Here is an 18770-nt window from a genome sequence, read left to right as displayed (position 1 = left end):
GTGGTGCTGTGCGCCTGGCATTGACTTCGTCCGCTGCTGCCTCCCACTTCCTTTTGGCCATATGTCTGGAGGGCCTTTTGCACCCCCCCCACCCCCGCCACCCCATTGATATAGGATATCCCTCCTTCTGTCCACCTCTTGCACCTCGGCCTCTAGTGCATCAGCACAGAACCTTGGTGCACGCACTCTCGTAGGCCTGGTACCAACTCAGATCGGCAGTTTGGTGAGCTTTGGCATACAGATTGGAGGATGTGGGATTTAGTAGTGTGTAACCTTTATTCAATGTTTTAACATAACTCATCAGTGTGTAAACATAGGGACAGGACCTGCATCTGTGTTTTAGGTGTACGATGACTGATCTCCATTCAGACTCCATGCAGGCAGTAGACTGTCATTTTTAGCAAATAACAGGTACTGGCTACCTTTAAGAGATTTGAAGAGACATCCTCCCTTTAAGAGATTGGGGCTCTCCCAGCTGATGGAAAGTGAGAATTGTATTGAATCGATGTGCAAGGCCTGGATTTCAACACAGCTTAACGGCGAGTACTGAGGCCGGCCAAAATTCTCGTCCTGCATGTGCAGGGGCCATTGGGCGCAGGTTAATAGCAGATCGCCTAATAATGGGCCCTATCGAATTTTTTCCCCAGTATTTCTGCTCTGTTAAAATTGTTGTAACAGGATGACTCACTGAGAGATAATAGAAGTGCTCAAGGAATTTTGGTACTGGGCATTGCTGCATTATAAAATGTTGTATAATTATCAGTAGGGTGGCAAAATGTCCTGGTAGCTGTGTTGGACATGATTTGTGTGCATGATTGAGCGTAAAATGTAATTGATCATTTTTTCAGAGAATGTGTTGTGATTGGTCTGATAATCAAAACAGAAAATAGCCCTTTCAAAACCAAATATTACATACATCTAACTATTGCAGAAAACTAGATGCAAAAGAATTATATATAACAAATATATATTCAATCAAGTGGAATGGTTTATGACAATAGTCCATTCCTGCTCATTTAGTCACATCTGTAGTATGATATTACACATTTAACACTGGTGCAGAGCAAAAGGTCACACCAAGCATATTCCAACTGGGGCATGAGTATCGTTCTGCCAGTTATATGCCATCTGCACAATTAAAAAGAGAAAATACATTCTTAATAATCAAATTTAACATATTTCTAATTCATTATCATACCATTTGCACCTGAGAGGAATAGAATTCATGCACAGCTGGAGGGCCATGAATTGCAATGCTTCATCAGCCACAGTTAAATGGCTTTCCAATTCTAAGCATAGCAGTTAGCTGAAATAACTCACAGAAGCAAAGTGGTTCTACTATGATAGGTGAAAAATAGAGAGCTATCTTTCCCCATTGTATTAGCACCACCTGAGGACTATAGTACCACTGATGATAGTTGTTGCGATACCTACAGCTGAGATCACTGCACCTTCCTCAGGAAGGGAAGTTGCAAGTGATCCTTGTGGAAAGATCTAAAGTAAAAGTAGAGAAGGAATACGTATTGTGAATGTAAATTCACAAATAATCATAATATAACCTTATAGCTCAATCAAGCAATTCCACACCAGGTTTGCAATATAGAGCTTCCTCTACAATGTTGTGATACTTTTCCAACCCTATTACCCTACCATTCGCTGGATAATCAAAGACATGTCATATCTCTGGATTAACTACACTACTCAGGCTTTCTTTACTAAATTGTATATTCGCACCTACTGCAGACCTCACGACTTTTGCTTTTAGCACACAGTTGTCCTCCAATTCAGCGACCTTCCCCTTCTTCAGCGATTGTTCCATGTAACCGTGTGCTAATTCATCTCTTCACCATCATTATCAAGCTTTTTGCCACATCACTCAGAAATGTTTATATTTCCAGCAGAAATGGCTCGCCCTCTACACCATTAAATGCTTTGTGCCTTGTTTATAACCAAATGTGAAAGCCGAACCATAAAAGAGGCCAATTCAATGGCTGTTTGCCACGTACAAAAACATTACAAGTTCAGTAGATTTGCTATGAACAAAACACACATTTTCAGCTGTCTTGATTTATTGGCCCGGAATTTGCACTGAGCGGCAAACGAGCAGTGCCTGCCACTCATTAGATTTGAATTTATCCACAAATGGGCTTTTGGGCACCAACTTGCTTTAATGGGGAGCTGAAAAAAGTGCAGCGTCCTCTATTGGGCACCTGAGCAGCGTCTGTTATCGCGGAAGAAAAAAATCTGTGAGAGAAGACACGCCTACAAATTCAACCAGAGAGAGAAGACATGCCCAACGATTGAACCAGAATTCTTAAAGAGAGGTGAGCAGCCTTCAAATCACCTATTTCTAGTTAGATTAATTATAAATAAAATTGTAAAAACTTTTTATAAAAAGGCAAAGTAAAATGAACATTTTTTAAAAAGCAGAGCAAAGTACAATGAACAGTTTTTAAAAAGGAGTGCTAAGTAATGAACTGTTTTTAAAAAGCCATTGAAAGTTAATGCAGCATGCACTTACTCACAGAAAAAAGATGTGGAGATGCCGGTGATGGACTGGAGATCTTGAAACATTTGCCTGAGGAAGGAGAAAATCTCCGAAAGCTTGTGAATTTAAAATAAAATTGCTGGACTATAACTTGGTGTTGTAAAATTGTTTACAACAGAAAAAAGATGGCAGAGCAAAAGATTGATGAGAAGACGACGTCTCCCAGCTTTGGTGATGAAGACCTCTGCACACTCCTCAATGAGGTGGAGGCGAGGTGTCAGCGGCTTCCGGGGAACGAGAAGTGTAGGGCGCCACAGAAAGTTAGCAGGTTGGCGTGGAAGGAACGAACTACACCGTGCCATGGACAGCAGAACAGTACCACAAAAAATGTAATGGTTTAATGCGATTCGCTTGGGTTTGTAGAGATTTTTAGAAATTTAATAACTAAGATTTTATTAAAGGTCCTTACTGTTACTTTACTGGTGCAATGAATAGTGAAAAGCTTGTTTATGGGTGGTCACGGTTCAATCTAATGTCAGCTGGTCGTAAAACTCAGTTGCCATTGGAAACGGGCCTCACTAAGTGCTTTCAGAGATCTTTTATCTGTACTCCAGAGATTTGAGATGTGAAATTGCAATTAGCGAATTAGACCCGGTCTCCAAACCACCCAACTTGTCTCTCTCACACCAACAAACACAAATTAATTTTTATTTTTCATGTCTGTGTGGAGTAAGATGGTTCACAATAACCGTGAGAGGTCGAAGACCGGTGGAGGTTCAGCCTTTATGAAGGAGATGACTGAACATGAAGAAATGGCCACTCAGCTGCAGGGCAACACTTCCAGTTTAGTGCCTGGTGCCTGATCAGACATTGGAGTGAGGGAAGGTGAGTGTCACATTCTTGCTTTGGCCAGCTGCGTGTTTCAAACTTGTGTGTTGGCTGCAGGGTGGGAAAAAGAGATTAGAGAATAGCGATGCTCGTGCAGCATATGAACTTTTGTGATGTGGCAGATGAGCAAGCTTCACCACTGTAACATTTTTTGTTCTTCCTTCCCACAGGTGCACAGCTGTCTCAGGACGCATGGGCTGCAGAGGACGGTGACACGATAAGTGAGTGGGAGGAGGAAGAAGGGGGGGTGGGGGGAGGAGAGAGGGGCATCTAGAGGAAGAGGAGAGTGCGCACCCTGGTGGATGAGGGTGGTGAAGAGGCGTTGTCACTCTGGACCCCATACGGCACCTTCAGGATGCTGATGTGAGGGGGACGCTTGACCACGATGATCCTCATCTCACCCCCTCTCCAACTCCTGGCCCCTCTGGCTCTGTGCATGACACATGCGACTCCCCTCTCACAGGCAGCTGCCAAGCTGCTGCCTCTGGGCCTGTGAGAGGAAACACGATTGATGAGTCCTATCTGTCCGGGAGGGGGGCGGATGGGTGGTGAGGGACCTATGGGAGTTGAGGTAGATGTGTCCCAGTCCCCTGTAAGACAGGGTACATGTTGGCCCAATGTTGATGACAACTGGGGAGAGGACTTCATCAGTCGACAAGCGAGGCAAACGATGGTTGCTGAGCAAGGCAAGTACCTTGACTCTCCACCTGATGCCCGTGACACCCCATGTGCCGCATCCCACCGCAGACTCAGTCCAGGCCCAAGAGCCAACAGGTCAGCCTCCACCAGACGAGACTGCTCCCAACATTCACTTGGAGCTGCAGCACTCCAGCTCCGAGCTCCCTGATTACGGCCAATGGACAAGGCACAGAGGTCATGCCCTTGGCATGAGAGGGGTCGCAGGGAGGGATGAGGACCAGGAGGAAATAGGGTGCCTCTCTTGTGCAGAGTCCACCTCCTCTTGCTCAGACTTTGTCACAGTGACCCTCAGACACAGCCTGTGAGGGGGCAGGTCTGTTAATTTTTTTGCTTTTTGTTCTTAATCGCTTGTTGGTGTTTTGTTATTTAATGATTCTCTGATGATTGTTTGTATTATAATTTTTGTTGTTGCTGCTGTCCTTAAATCTTAGTCAGAAGTAATTTGTAACTGAAGAATTTTATTAATATCAACCAGCAACATTACAACTGTTTGCAAAGGTAGAAAATGACTAAATTAACTCAATTTTTCTTTAAAGTTTTGCACTAAGCATCTCCAAGTTTATATAAAGTTTTTCAATAACTACCTCGATGTTTAATTAAAGTTTTGCAATAACTACCTGTTTCTTCAAAGTTTTGCACTCAGTATTTGCTGCTGGAATAAAAGTTCACTGTTTCACTTTCAATCTTGCCTGTTATTTTGTCTGCTTTCCTGGGGTGGTGGGGGGGTGTGGGGGGGGGAGGCATTTTGCCATTTTCATCACTGTCCAAATGCATGAACCACCAGCTGCTCTCTCGCTGCCCTGCCCTCTGCAGCCATGGTTCCCTCAGCCCCATGAACCATGGCACCAGTGACATCCAGATTGGGATCCTCCATTTCGTCCATTTCCAGCGGCCTCTCATCTGCCGGGTTAAGGGTCAGTCCTCCCGCATGGCAAAGTTGTGCAATACGCAGCAGACCACCACAATCCCCAACACTTTGACAAGTGAGTACTGCAAAGTTCCCCCCAACCTGTCCAAGCACCGGAAACATGATTTCAGCAGCCCTATTGTCCTCTCCACTACTTGGCACGTGCACACGTGGGCACGGTTGTACCTCTCCTGTGCTGCACTATTGGTGCTGCAGTAGGGTGTCATCGACCACTTTAGTGGGTAGCCCTTGTCACCTAAGATCCACCCTGATCCTTGCCGCATTCCGGTGAAGGAATCATGGAAGTTTGAGTGGCGAAGGACGAAGGCATCATGAGCACTTCTCCGGTGATCTGCATTGACTTTCATGATTTTCAGTTGGGCATCGCAAAGGATCATCACATTTAATGAATAAAACCCCTTCCTGTTGATGTAAGTGACATGTGTATCATTGGGTTCCATTGACAGCCCCCTGCACTTTAGGGAAGCCAGCGATCCTGTAGGATGCGACTCTCCCTTTGCTGCGCTGGGAAAAAGTCAAGGCTGATGAAGTCAGATGCCCTGCAGAATGTGGTATCCGTGGCCTGCTGAATGCAGACGCTCGCAGTGCTCTGGGTGATGTTGCACATGTTGCCAGTGCCTGACTGAAATGACCAGCATGCATAAAATTTGAGGGCTGTCGTTACCTTCATGGCCACTGACAAGGCCCTGCGGGAGTTAGAACGTGGCTGAAAGTCCTCTTGTAACATTTGACAGAGGCGGCTGGTTGCCTCCATACTAAAACATAATCTCCTCACACACCTCTTCTGATATCATCTCAAAAGGCAGCTTCTCCCTGTACACTGGGGTGGGTAATTGTTCCTCCCGATGAGCCTACAGGCATGCCATCTGACTCTTTGTTGTTTCCTGCGTTGGCCTTCCATTTTGTACAGTACATACGTAAACAATGGGATCCCGAGTAGTAAAGGCACTTTTATCCCCCTCTTTTCTTTTTTTTTCCACACAAACCTTTTTAAACACTACCCGGACTCTTGATGTCACATAAATTTGAAAAAAAATTGAAAGATTCTGACACCCACCTCTCACATGCATCTTATACAAGTCTCTGACAGCTAAAAAGTTTCCTCCAGCTGAATCCTGGTTTTATTATATATGCACAAAATTTAAATGGTGGCAAGACAGGCTCCTTGCGTCAGCTTATGGAGGATCGGGGCATCTCAGAGAGCAATTTCCAGATTTCCGTGTTTGACTGCGCATGTGTGGTCACCGGAAGTTGCTCTACCACATGTCCTGAAATAACAGTGAGTGCCGTTAGGCTCACTGTTATTTTTAGAGCAAATTCTGGGCCAATGTAATATGAAACACAGGTTCCTCTCAATATAAAGATGAGACGGCTCTTCCATTGAATGAACATGATGCAGAAACATAGCTAATTCCACCCTATGTGCTTACCTGTGTTCCCAACATTCTTGCCACCACTTCTCTTAACTGTCGAAGTGACTCTTACATCAGATTAACAATTCCTTCAAAAAATGCTAAGACAATCATTATGCATTTCTTTATCTGCTTATCTTTTCCTGAAAGTTGTCTTTTTATCATTTAAGTGGTTATTCCTGATCTGTGCCAGCGCTGTTTTCATCCCACCTTGATTTTCAGAGCACTCTAACATTTGAATGTGGTGCGGGGTAATGCATTAATGCTTCATTTTAACTGTACTCGGTCCTCCTCACAATAAAATCAAGCTTTGAGCTTATTGCTCTTCCAACCCACAGGCCAGTTTCACTTTTCATGTCTTTAATAAAATGTTCACGTAATTCACCCCTTTTCATCAGGCAACCTCCACTTAATTGAAGGAATATTTTTCAAAGATTCCTCAGCTTTTTTTTGTTAAGTAGAATGCCTTCTAACCTTAACACAGTAATAGATCTTAAGTAAAACTGTATTCGTTCAAAATGTTACGTGATGAAGGTGATTGGCAAAAGAACCAAAGGTGACATGAGGAAAAACTTTTTTACACAGCGATTGGTTAGGATCTGGAATGCACTGCCCGAGGGGTTGGTGGAGGCAGATTCAATCATGGCCTTCAAAAGGGAACTGGATAAGTGCTTGAAAGGATAAAATTTGCAAGGCTACGGGGAAAGGAGGGGGGGAGTGGACTAGCTGGATTGCTCTTGCATAGAGCTGGCATGGACTCAATGGGCCAAATGGCCTCCTTCCGTGTTGTAACCTTTCTATGATGCTATGATTCTAAATGAATGTGAAAGGTCGTGTTGAATTTTTTAGGTTCAAATGAGGGCTATGGGGAAGAAGCAGGGGAGTGGGACTACTTGGATAGCTCTTTCAAAGAGCTGGCACAGGCACAATGGGCCAAATGGTCTCCTTCTGCGCTGTAACATACTATGATACTATTACTATGATTTGTTCATCAAGGTGACAACAGTTTTGGTGAATTGAACCCTTTTTTAAATTTTGTACTCAGTAATAAATAACAAGCAAGTGATAAATAACAAGCAAGTACCATAAGACCCAGTATATAGGTTGTTTCTAGGCAACCTAAGTTGCTTTTTTTAAAATGTATTTTTCTTTGTATTCTTTCATGCCATAAGCTATTTCTCAACCTAGAGAACAGACATGTGCTATGCTCCTGGGGATCTCACGTGCTGATTCAAGGCTCCTGCTAAATGGCATGCCAGAGTAGCATTGAGTTATTTGTCCCGCAACCTTCCCTTCTTCCAAGGAGGGGTCTGCATGAATCCTCTCCCAGACAACTTGAATGACACCACCAAATCACCATGTAAACAATTGTGATTTTGTATGAGCTTGTCTCCTACTCCATGCTACAGCAAGATAATAAATCAAACCATTGCATACATTGCACGATTGTCCGATCTTGGGTCTCTAATGTTAAATATATTACATAAATTATAAGGTTTAAAACTGAATACCGTATATGAAGTCAAATGCCAGAATTTATGGTATTGCACATTAATAATGAGTGGAAGCCAAAATGGTAATCTGGATTGGTCCTGATTTGGTGATTTCAAATACAAAAATTCCTTCAAAAAAAATCTCTGCGCACACACAGTATCATTTTGTTTTTGGCACTAAAAGATTGCTTGCAACAAGGCATTTGTTGGCAGTAGGGAGTGCCTCCAAAGCTAAGGAATTTTCATTGTCAATGTTTGGCATCTATTCTTTTAAGTTGGTTTAATGAGTATGTATCATTTTTCCGTGGAGATCTATTTGTTAGTATTCACCCAAATCCATGGTAGCCCACAGGAAGTATTTGATAGCTTGTGATATAATGACTGGTATGCATCCAAGTCCTGGTGTGTGTGTGTGTGTGTGTGTGTGTGTGTGTGTGTTTTGTGTGATTGCATGTCAGCCTGTTCAATCCTTACTAATACTTTTTTGACAATATGAGTTCTGAGATCTTCCAGGACACCACATATGGGGTATCTTTACAGTACAAATAGAATGGAAGGCTGATCAACATATAAAAGCAGCAGATTTTTACTCAATAACATCAAGAGCATAATAATCACTCGTTACAAAACAACAACTACTTCCATTTATGTAGCACCTTTAACGTAGAAAAACATTCCAAGGCGCTTCACAGGAGCGATTATCAAACAAAATTTGACACCGAGCCACATAAGGAGATATTAGGATGGGTGACGGTCACAGAGGTAGGTTTTAAGGAGTTTCTTAAAGGAGGAGAGAGAGGTAAAGAGGCAGAGAGGTTTAGGGAGGGAATTCCAGAGCTTAGGGCCCAGGCAGCTGAAGGCACGGCCGCCAATGGTGGAGCTATCAAAATCGGAGATGCGCAAGAGGCCAGAATTGGAGGAGTGCGGAGATCTCGGAGGGTTGTAGAGCTGGAGGAGATTACAGAGATGAAGGGGGGGGGTGAGGTCATGGATGGATTTGGAAATAAGGGTGAGAATTTTAAAATCGAGGCATTGCCAGACTGGGAGCCAATGTAGGTCAGCGAGCACGGGGATGATGGGTGAACGGAACTTGGTGCAAGTTAGGATATGGGCAGCAGAGTTTTGGTTGAACTCAAGTTTATGAAGGGTGCAAGGTGGTTGGTTGACCAGGAGAGGATCGGAATAGTCGAGTCTAGAGATAATAAATGCATGGATGAGGGTTTCAGAAGTAGATGAGCTGAGGCAGGGTGGAGACGGGCGATGTTACGGAGGTGGAAGTAGGCGTTCTTAGTGATGGAGAGGATATGGGGTCGGAAGCTCAGCTCAGGGTCAAATAGGAAGCCAAGGTTGCGAACAGTGGGTTCAGCCACAGACATCGGCCAGGGAGATGGATGAAGTCGGTGGCTATGGAACGGAATTTGTGGCGGGGACCGAAGATAATATGACTGGTCTTCCCAATACTTAATTGGAGGAAATTTCTGCTCATCTAATATTAGATGTTGGACAAGCAGTGTGACAAATCAGAGGCAGTGTGGTAGAGCTGGGTGTCGTCAGCATACATATGGAACATGACGTTGTGTTTTCGGATGATGTCGCTGAGGGGCAGCATATAGATGAGAAATAAGAGTTAAGAATTTACTGCTACACATGTAAAATCAGGAACTTACCATCAACCCTTTCAAAGTAAAGTACCTTTTCATATAACTGTTTAATCTGGGGAAATCTTCACCATTTATACATATATCTAAGAATGTTACTCTAGTGTGGATCAAGTTTCTGGTGGTCAAGTGAATGCCATTTTCTACTGGTGTTTTGGTCTTATTTAGTTCAAATTTGGACTTTCCAAATCTGATGAGAAGGTCCAAATGTATTGGAATGCCATCACTACCATAAATGGCCATAACATAAGAGAAGACCTTTACTTATTTTTCAACATTGCACAACTGTTGCAAATGCATTCTAGAAGGCACAGAGTGCCTTGTGAGAGTCAACAGAGTCTTTACAGAACATTTCCCAACTAAAGAGTCATGCTTTCACAATCTTGTTCACACTTGCAAGAGAATACCAACGGAAGGGAAGATAGTTTATTGTGGATTAAGGGATAATAATTGCAGAGTTTAAATTATGTAGTCTCTGCCTCTTGAGTAAGACCATGGAAGCAACTAAGATAGACATGATTTATTAAATGCAACAGCAAAACCAATTACAGTAGGATTATAAGAATATAAATTTCCACTAAAGCATTGATAAGAAATTAAAATTTCCAATTAGAAGATGTGGATAGTTTTACATATTTACAATCAGATGGAAACATATGTGGCAAAGCAATATTCTACCTTGGAAACACAGCAGTCATCTTCAAGAAGTTTGGCAAGATATGAGGTTCTCAAAGACTGATAAAATAAACAAAGGTCTATATCTTCAATAGCATTGTAATTAGTGCTTTCTGTATGGCATAGAGGGCTGCAAAGGTCTGAAAGAAGTTAAGAAATTCTGAAGGTTCAAAACAAACTGATAAGGAAAATCTTGAAGATCCAGCAGCAACAGCGAGTGACCAAAGAGAAGATAAGGAGGAGTAAAATTACCTTCCTTAGTAGAAAGCGTTAGCACGCATCAATGCAAATCTAAACACATTAGGGGAGATTTTCCACTTCTTTGCTCCCACGTCTATGATTTTCTGTCCATTAAAGTGATTGGATGGGAAATTGGCCAGGGGAGTGTAGAAGCATGAAATCCTGGCTAACTACTGAGAATGAGTGATGGATATCAACCTAAACAGCCTGGTAGAATGAGAGATACATGGCACAGAAAACTCTTGAGAGATAAACAATCATGATCTAGCACGGATGAAATGCCTTGAAGAATCTAGTATAATAATTGATTGGGTCATTTCATTGCTGCCTTATGGGCCACCTGGGGTCAATGAAGAATTTAATTTAAAAGTTCTTCAACCCGACATTTGAAGAGGGCTCGCTCATCATCCCTTGATTTCTGTGCCACTGTATATTCTCAGAATTAAAGTGATTTCGCTGTGAGTTTGGGGAAATGTTGGAACAGGAGTGAGACCAACACTGTTGGAAAGCATTCATGACCATTGATGGGGGAGGGTTTAAACTAATTTGGCAGGGGGAGGAGAACCAGGGCGTAGCAGCAGAGGGGAAAGACAAGGTGCATAGAAAACTGGGAGGTGCAAACAGCAACAGAACAAAGAATAGTATAGAAAGAACAGGAATTAGATGGAGGAATAAAGCAAAGCCGACTAGCATGGTGTTGGAATGCATGTGAGTTAATATGAGGACTGTTACAAATAAGGTTGATGAGCTGCAGGCACAAGTTGCCACATGGGGTTATGATATAGTGGCTATAACGGAGACCTGGTTTAAACATAGGCAGGAATAAGAACTAAACATCCCTGGCTACAATATATTCAGGAGGGATAGGAAGGTGGCAGTATTGATCAAGGATAAAGGGAGTAATTTTAAACCCCAAGAATGGGTGGGTTGGGGGTGGATGGGAGTTTAAAATAACAGCTTTTTGGAGCGCATACCTGCTCCAATGTGCCCACTTCTGGGTTTAACTCAGGTGTGTTTGTCTGTACACGCACAACAGGCACCAGGAAGTCCCGCCCCCACTTAAAGCCGGCAGGCCAATACTTAAAGGGGCAATGTACCTCATTGAAATATTTGAGGTACTTAATTCTTTGGAAAACTTAAATGAATTTAATCTTACCTGTTCAGGTTTCCCATCACTTCCGAGTTATGTCAGGTGAAAGCAGGCAGGAAGGTCTGGATCCGTGAGGTGAGTGCCTTTATTGCACTGCTTGTGGGCCCGGATGAGCAGGAATGCTTCTTCCAGGCCCCAACAAGCTCATCTGGTCAACAGGACCCCCGCGATCAGCCAGAACCCCCCGCCTTCCGATGGACCCCCCCCCACCACAATGGTGGACACTCCCGAGATGGTGGCCCCCTGTCAACGTTCGACTCTTCACCCGACCTCCAGCAACCTCCGATCTCCAAGTCCTGGCATCAGACCGCCCCCCCCCCACCCTGATCTCGACCTCCCCAGTTCTCCGATGCCCTCTCTGGCCCCTTGATTTCCACCTCCCGGCCCACGACCTTCTTCTCGGCCCCCCGATCTTCTCCCCCGGCCCCCTGGTCCCTCCCTCTGATCCCCGGCCGTGGCCAGCTTTTTGGAGCGCATACCTGCTCCAATGTGCCCCCTTCTGGGTTTAACTCAGGTGCGTTCGTCTGTACACGCACAACAGGCACCAGGAAGTCCCGCCCCCACTTAAAGCCGGCAGGCCAATACTTAAAGGGGCAATGTACCTCATTGAAATATTTGAGGTACATATTCGAGAAGAGATAAGGCCAGGCAGCCTTTCAATCAGGCTGGCTACCGAGCACAAAGCCCGGATGTATAATTCGTTGACCTCATTAAGGTCATGATCCAACTTACCTTCCGGGTTTTGCACCTGGAAATCATCGCCCCTGCTCCATTCCCAGCTCAAGCTCAAAATCATGCCCAATATTACAGTTCTACAGAGGGATGATATATTAGAGCTGGTCCATTGCTGGGTGTTTACTATAGACCCCCAAATAGTGAGAAGGAGATAGAGGAGCACATCTATAGACAAATTTCAGAAAAATGTAAAAATAATCGATCAGTAACAGTAGGGGACTTCAATTGCCCTCACACAGACTGGGGAAATAAAGTGTAAAGGACGAGGAGGATGAAGAATTCCTAAAATGTGACGGGAGAACTTTCTTAATCAGAATGTTTCCAGCCCAAAGAGGAAGGAAGCAGTGCTGGATCTAGTTCTGGGGCATGAAGTAGGGCAAGTGGAGTGTGTTTCAGTGGGGGAACATCTGGGTAATAGTGATCATAATATAATTAGGTTTAAAGTAGTTATGGAAAAGGACAAAGAAAAATCAAAAGTAACAATACCCAACTGGAAGAGAGACAATATCAGTGATTTGAGAAAGGATCTAGCACAGGTGGACTGGAAACAAGGATTGTCCAGGGAAACAGTAAATGAACAATGCCAGGCCTTCAAGGCAGAGTTAGTTCAGGTACAAACCAGGCATTTTCCCATAAGGAGGAAAGATGGGACATCCAAAGCTAGAGCTCCCTGGATGACAAAAGAAATAGAGGTTAAAATATAACAGAAAAAAAAGGTTTATGACAAATGTCAGGTACAGAATACAGTAGAAAACCAGGCAGAATTCACAGATTGCAGGAGAAATTGAAAAAGAATATAAGAAGTGCAAAGAGTGTGAGAAAAGATTAGCAGACAACATAAAAGAGAACCCAAAAATCTTTTATAAACATAAAAGTAAAAGGAATGGTGGGGCCGATTAGGGACAAAAAAGGAAATCTTCTTGTGGAGGCAGAGGGCATGACTGAGGTATTGAATTGCATCTGTGTTCACAAAAGAAGAGGATGAAGTTAATGTCACAGTAGAGGGAGTTGAGATATCAGATAGGATAAAAATAGATAGAAAGGAGGTACAAAATAGGTGGGCCTAACTTAAAGTTAACAAGTCCCTTGGTCCTGATGGGATGTACCCTAGGTTGCTGAGGGAAGCTAGGATAGAGATAGCAGAAGCTCTGACCACAATCTTTCAACCCTCCTTGGATATGGGAGTGGTGCCAGAGAACTGGAGGATTGCAAATATTACACCCCTGTTCAAAAAAGGGGATGCAAGAACTATAGAGTAGTGATAATGGGGAACTTCAATTATCCTAATGTAGACTGAGATGGTAATATTGTAAAGAGCAAATAAGGTATGTATGGTAATATTGTAAAGGGAATTCCTGAAATGTGTACAAGAGAACTTTCTTGATCAGTATGTTTCCAGCCCAACGAGGAAGGAAGCAGTGCTTGATCTAGTTCTGGGGAATGAAGCGGGGCAAATGGAGCATGTGGCGAACAGTGATCATAATATCATTAGGTTTAGAGTAGTTATGGAAAACAACAAAGAACATTCAGGCATGAAAATAACTGGAGGAGAGCTAATTTCAGTGAGTTGGAAAGGGATCTGGCCCAGGTGGATTGGAATCAAAGATTGGTAGACAAAACAGTAATTGAGCAATGAGAAGCTTTCAAAGAAGAGATGATTCAGGTACAGACTAGTCACATTCCCACAAGGGGAAAAGGAAGAGCATCCAAAGCTAATACATCCCATCAGGACCAGGGGACTTGTTAACTTTGAGTTAGGCCAACCTATTTTGAGATTGAAATGAAACAGAAAAAGGAGGCTTCTGACAAATGTTAGGCTCATAATACAGTAGAGAACCAAGCCAAATACAGAAAGTACAGTGGAAAACTGAAAAACAAAATAAGAGGGGCAAAGAGAAAGTATGAGAATAGATCTGCAGCTAACATAAAAGGGAACCCAAAAGTCTTTCATAAATATTTAAATAGTAAAAGGGTCGTCAGAGGAAGGGTGGGGTTGATTAGGGACAAAAAAGGAGCCCTCTTCTTGTGGAGGCAGAGGGATGGCTAAGGTAATAAATGAGTATGTCGCATCAGTCTTCATGAAAGAGGAGGATTCTATCAATCTCACAGTAAAAGAGGAAGCAGTAGAGATGTTGAATAGGATAAAAATAGATAAAGAGGAGGTACTTAAAAGGTTGGCAGTACTCAAAGTAAAAAATCACCAGGTCCGGATGAGATGCATCCTAGGTTGCTGAGGGAAGGGTGAAAATTGCGGAGGCACTGGCCACAATCTTCCAATCGTCACTAGATATGGGAGTGCTGCTAGAGGACTGGGGGATTGCAAATGTTACACCCGTGTTCAAAAAAGGGGAGAGGGATAAACCTGGTAATGGTAACTACAGGCCTATCAGTCTAATGTCAGTGGTGGGAAAAATACTAGAGACTATTGTCAAGGACAAAACTAATTTTTATTTGGAGAAGTATGGATTAATAAGGGACAGCCAGCACGGATTTGTTAAAGGCACATCATGTCTGACTAACCTGATTGAGTTCTTTGATAAATTAACAGAGAGGGTTGATGAAGGTAGTGCAGTAGATGTTGCATATTTGGACTTTCAAAAGACATTTGTGAAAGTAACACATAATAGACTTATTCATAAAATAGAAGCACATGGTATTAAAATGACAGTGGTAACATGGGTGTGTAATTGGCTAAGGGATAGGAGGCAGAGAGTAGTGATGAAAGGATGTTTTTATGACTGGAGAGAAATATGCAGTGGGATCCCCCAGGGGTCGGTATTAGGACCATTGCTTTTCTTGTTATATATAAATGACCTGGACATGGGTAGAGGGAGCACAATTTTGAAGTTTGCAGATGATACAAAACTTGGCAACATAGTAAATAGTGAGCAGGATAGTAGCAGAGTTCAGGAGGACTTGGACAGACTGGTGAAATGAGCAGATACACAGCAGCTGCAATTTTGTGCAGATAAGTGTGAAGTGATGCATTTTGGGAGGAACAACATGGAGAAGCAGTATTATCTAAATGGTACTATTTTGATGGAGGTGCAAGAGCAGAGGGACCTGAGGGCGGTGCATATTCACAAATCTTTGAAAGCAGCAGGACAAGTTAATAAGGCAGTTAAGAAAGCATATGGAATACTTAGCTTTGTAAATAGGGGCATTGAATACAAAAACAAGGAAGTCATGCTGAACCTTTACAAATCACTGGCTAGGCTTCAGCTGGAATATTGTGTACAATTCTGGGCACCACACATTAGGAAGGATGTCAAGGCCTTGGAAAGGGCATATAGAGGATGTTTACCAGGATGATACCAGGGATGGGGGACTTGTTATGTGGAGTGATTGGAGAAGCTGGGATTGTTCTCTTTAGAGCAGAGAAGAGTAAGGGGAGACCTAACAGAGATATTCAAAATTATAAGGGGTTTGATAGAGAAGTAGTGAGAAACTGTTTCCTCTGGCAAGTGGGTCGGTAACCAGAGATCATAGATTTAAAATAATCGGCAAAAGAATTAGAGGGGAAATTAGGAGAAATGTTTTCACACAGAGGGTAGTTAAGATCTGGGACGCACTTCCTGAAAGGATGGTGGAATCAGATTCCGTAGGAACTTTCAAAAGGCAATTGGACATGTACTTGAAGAGGACTAATTTGCCGGGTTATGGTGAAAAAGCTAGGGTGTGGGACTAAATTGAACAGCTCTTTCAAAGAGCTGCCATAGGCACGATGGGCTGAATGGCCTCCTTCAGTGCTGTAAGATTCTATGATTCTTAGCAGGGAGATCTTCACCCTTCTCTGCCTGATGTAGGTTTTGTGCTGCTGCCTCTGGTAATTTAAAAAAAGGCACCAGGGCTCTCCCAAACGGCCGGTGTAACTTCGGGAGAAACCCCTGATAGACACAAAGACAGGGTTTCTGCAGAAGTTACAGGAGCTGATCGGAAGAACCCCAGAGAAAATTCTTGTTTAGAAATTATAACTAACAACACTATTCTGTTTGAAAAAAAAATCAACTCGAATTGCTTCACTGTTCTGTATGCACTGTCTCAACCAAAATTCAAGTCAAGATAAATGCATTTTATTGGAGAGAAATGGCACTCAGCAACATGCTGACCATCAATAAGTGATGACTCTAACTTAAAACAAAACAATGTACAAATTACAGGTCATAAGTGGCAATCAGAATACAGGGTGTGGAATAGAATTGTAATTTTACATCTATTATTCCCAATAACTCAGCCTAAACAACTCATATAGTGCTTTTAATCAGCAAAAATTCAACACAAGTGCTATGGCAGACTACTTCATGAAGACTTGCATTTTTATTTCCATTCATGAAGATGGCTACAAATTTTAGTCACAAATTAGACATAGAATTTAGAGTACAGAAATAGGCCTTTAAGCTCAACTGGTCTATGCCGGTGTTTATGCTCTAAAAAGCCTCCTCCCTCCCTACTCATCTAATCCTATCAGCATATCCTTCTATTCCTTTCTCCCTCATGTACTTATCTAGCTTCCCCTTAAATGCATCTATGCTATTCTCCACCTCAACTACTCCATGTGGCAGCAAGTTCTACATTCTAACCAGTCTCTGGGTAAAGAAGTTGCCTTACTTGTGGAAATAAATATCCTATTGCTTTAACACCTATGGAACATTCTCTATATTTTCCAGCTAAAATTTTCTGGCATTTTACAAGCTTTGTTATTGAGGCTGCTTCGTGTCAGATTAATGGAAAGGGTGGGGCCATTCTTCATATTTTATTGTACTTTATGCCTTTTAAGATTAAAAATGTGAAACAATATTTCAAACTGGACGCAAATATGTCATGTTATTTCAGTACAATATGTTGCAGGTTTTTTTTAAAACTAACCTCTTGTTAACCAAGCACAGCTGAAAAAATAATGTGCATACAGCTACCCCTACTGATTATTTAAGAGAAAGCAAATTTTAAGAGCTTCAGATAACATTTTTAAACATAAAGGCAGGAAGAAAGTTTTATACCAAACAATAAGTGCCGAGCTAAATTACCTGGATCTTGTTTATCTTAATAGGTAGCCATTGTGCAATCTTTGCAGCAACATAATTGATGTTGCATTATTTTTACGCAATGATGTAAATCATGCCATTACCATCAAAGAATGTAGACAAAAAGCATCATAAAATGGCAGAAGTTTAACAGAAAAAGAAACTGTTTTCTTTTCTGGAATCTGATTTCTTCATAAATCAAAAAAAAATTCTTGATAGCTTTGGAAAAAATCTCCCCAAGCAATACACTTGGCTGGATAACCTTGGTCATATGAGCTGTAACAGCACACAATGAGCAAGATATACAGAGGGTATAATACTTTAGGTGCTTATAGTACAGGCAATCCAGAGATCAAGAGTTCAAATCCCACCATGGCAAATTGTGAAAATGAATTCAATAAATCTCATAATTTATGTGCTAGTACCTGGAAAAATGATCAAAGCAACAGATTTGCATGGAACATACTTTTTTGCTATTTAGCACCAAATATAGTTTGCACTAATGCTAAAAGTTTGACGATAACCTTAACATCACTATGAAAGCTTTTGAGTTGAGTCAACAACAACTTTAATGTAGTGAAATGCCCCAAGGCACTTCACAGGAGCGTTATCAAACAAAATTTGACACCGAGCCACATGTTAGGACATGTGACTAAAAGCTTGGTCAAAGAGGTAGGTTTTAAGGAGCGTCTTAAAGGAGGAGAGAGAGGTACAATTGCGGAGAGATTTAGGGAGGGAATTCCAGAGCTTAGGGCCTAGGCAGCTGAAAGCACGGCCGCCAATGATGGAACAATAAAAATCCAGGATGCGTAAGAGGCAAGAATTGGAGGGGCACATAGATCTCGGAGGGTTGAGGACCTGGAGGAGGTTACAGAGATAGGGAGGAGCGAGGCCATAGAGGGATTTGAAAACAAGAATGAGAATTTTAAAATCGAGGCATTGCCGGACCGGAAGTCAATGTAGGTCAGCGAGCACAGTGGTGAAGGGTGAACGGGACTTGGTGCGAGTTAGGATGTGGGCAGCAGAGTTTTGGATGAGCTCAAGTTTATGGAGGGTGCAAGGTGGGAGGCCAGCCAGGAAAGCATTGGAACAGTCGAGTCTCGAGGTAACAAAGGCATGATTGAGGGTTTCAGCAGAAGACGAGCTGAGGTAGGGGCGGAGGCGGGCAATGTTATGGAGGCGGAAGTAGGCAGTCTTGGTGATGGAGCAGATATGGGGTCGGAAGCTCATGTCAGGGCCAAATAGGGCACCAAGGTTGCGAACGGTCTGGTTCAGCCTCACACAGTGGCCAGGGAGAGGGATGGAGTCGGTGGCTAGGGAATGGTGTTTGTGGCGGGGACCGAAGACAATGACTTCGGTCTTCCCAATATTTAATTGGAGGAA

This window comes from Heptranchias perlo, chromosome 15 (genome assembly GCF_035084215.1).
Source record: "Heptranchias perlo isolate sHepPer1 chromosome 15, sHepPer1.hap1, whole genome shotgun sequence".
NCBI classification, from domain to species: domain Eukaryota; kingdom Metazoa; phylum Chordata; class Chondrichthyes; order Hexanchiformes; family Hexanchidae; genus Heptranchias; species Heptranchias perlo.
This window is presented reverse-complemented; position numbering follows the sequence as displayed.